General features: G+C 39.9%; 1 non-coding gene across 1 annotated transcript; it reads right to left on the bottom strand.

Moving 5' to 3' along the window:
• Positions 1-1,066: 1,066 nt before the first annotated feature.
• LOC140853534 (small nucleolar RNA R71) lies at positions 1,067-1,171 on the bottom strand. The gene has a single exon (XR_012136604.1). It is a non-coding gene; the product is annotated as a small nucleolar RNA R71 (small nucleolar RNA).
• Positions 1,172-1,987: the final 816 nt, after the last annotated feature.

The following is a 1,987-nucleotide window of genomic DNA, read 5'->3' as shown; positions in this document are numbered from 1 at the left end:
ATAACCCATTAACCAGATAAGTGGGGATTTGATCACCCTTCCTTGGCCCACAAATCACCCCCTTGCATTTGCATAACCTAGACCTTAATTTAAAATCAACTAGACGTCAGCCCTAGGAATTTCGAGCTCAATAGGATAAAGAAAGCTCTAGAGTTGAACCGAGTGCGGATTGGTTAATTGCTCGGTGTCTAAGGCAAGTGGTTAAAGAAAGTGGTTTTCAATTGGTTCCGTTGACTGACCTGGCCAACTTAGTTGGTGTCTAAGGAAAGCAACGAGCAGGGAACCTCCCACATCTTACGCTTACCTGGCCGAGTCAGTTAGTCAGTCTTGAGCTTGGAGTGCTCAAAAGCGGTCTGGAAAGTTAGGAGCTGTCTAGATCTAAGTTAACCTTAGGATAGAGAGTCCATGATTGTTTAAGTTGATTGCAATTAACATCTAAACATTAATTAATTTCTCCCTTTTCATAGATTTAAGATTCTTAGGTTCTTCTCTTTAGATTTTCTTCATTCTTTTCTCACTTTATTATAAAAATATATATTATAAAAATAAAAAAAAAATTCTGTGTGTGCTCTACAGTATAATTGTAAGGTGTATGCTTGGCCGTAGATCGTTACGACCAGAAATCCAACCTTTTGATCCAGAAATAGAAAGAACCTTTAGAGCCAACAGACGTAAAAACATAGACCGAAATCAGGAGAATGATCCACCCAAGCAATTGAAGGAGTACTTTACTCCTTCCACATATACCTACTCTCCTTGTATTCAAGTGCCCCCTGTGGAGGCCACTCAATATGAAATTAAGTCCAGTATAATCCAAATGTTACCTTCATTTTATGGACTTAGTAATGAGGACCCTTATAAACATCTTGAAGAATTTCTTGAGATATGCTCAACTGTCAAAATTCACAACTTCTCCGATGATGCTCTTAGGTTAAAATTATTCCCTTTTTCACTTAAGGACAAAGCCAAATACTGGCTACATACTTTGGATTCCATGACTATATCAACCTGGGACCAGCTGCAAGGAGAGTTTCTCAAGAAATATTTTCCCATAGGAAAAACGAATCAAATAAGGAAAGCCATAACTAGTTTTTCCCAATTAGATGGAGAAATGTTTCATGAAACATGGAAAGATTAAAGGACCTTATTAGAAAATGTCCCCACCATGCTGTACCCAAGTGGCAGTTAATCCAATATTTTTATGATGGGCTCTCTGAAAGACATCGACAAATGGTCGATGCATCATGCGGTGGGACATTCATGCTGAAAAGTGAGGATGAGGCATGGCAACTGTTTGAAATTTTAAGTGAAAATTCATTACATCATATGTCTGCCTCTATTAGAGATAAACCCATGTTAAACCCAAAAAGAGGTGGAATATATGAAGTAGGAAATGCCATAGATATCCATCAAAAGGTAGATGAACTGTCCCAAAAATTAGATCGTCTTCTAAATACTGGACAATCCCCGATTCCACCTAACTCAATCCAAGAAGTTTGTGCATTGTGTGCAAGTCCGAACCATTTTGTTAGTGAATGCCCAGCCGCACCTCAATTTCCTGAGTTTGTGCACGAGCAGGTTCAGCAAGTCCAACAAGCTCGCAGATCAGGAAACGATCCATATTCGAACACTTATAATCCCGGCTGGAGAAACCATCCAAATTTTTCCTGGAGACCACAACCAGTGGTTGGTCCTGCCACACCTCGACCTCAATATCAAGACCCAACATATAGGCATGGACCATACCATCAATTTCAAAATGTTCCTCAACCGTCTACTACTGGTCACAGTTCAGCTTTTGAAGGAAAAAGTCCTGAAAGCACTAGAACGATTAGAAGTCAACACTCAGACCCTTAACTCCCACACACAATCCATTGCTAAGCTAGAGACCCAAATAGGTCAACTAGCAACTGCATTTAGTAGGAGGAAGGAGAAAAATTACCTAGCCAACCAGAGAGCAACCCAAGAGGGCAATTTGTGATTGAGA

Source organism: Elaeis guineensis, chromosome 13 (assembly GCF_000442705.2).
Source record: "Elaeis guineensis isolate ETL-2024a chromosome 13, EG11, whole genome shotgun sequence".
Classification (NCBI taxonomy): Eukaryota; Viridiplantae; Streptophyta; class Magnoliopsida; order Arecales; family Arecaceae; genus Elaeis; species Elaeis guineensis.
This window is presented reverse-complemented; position numbering and strand designations above follow the sequence as displayed.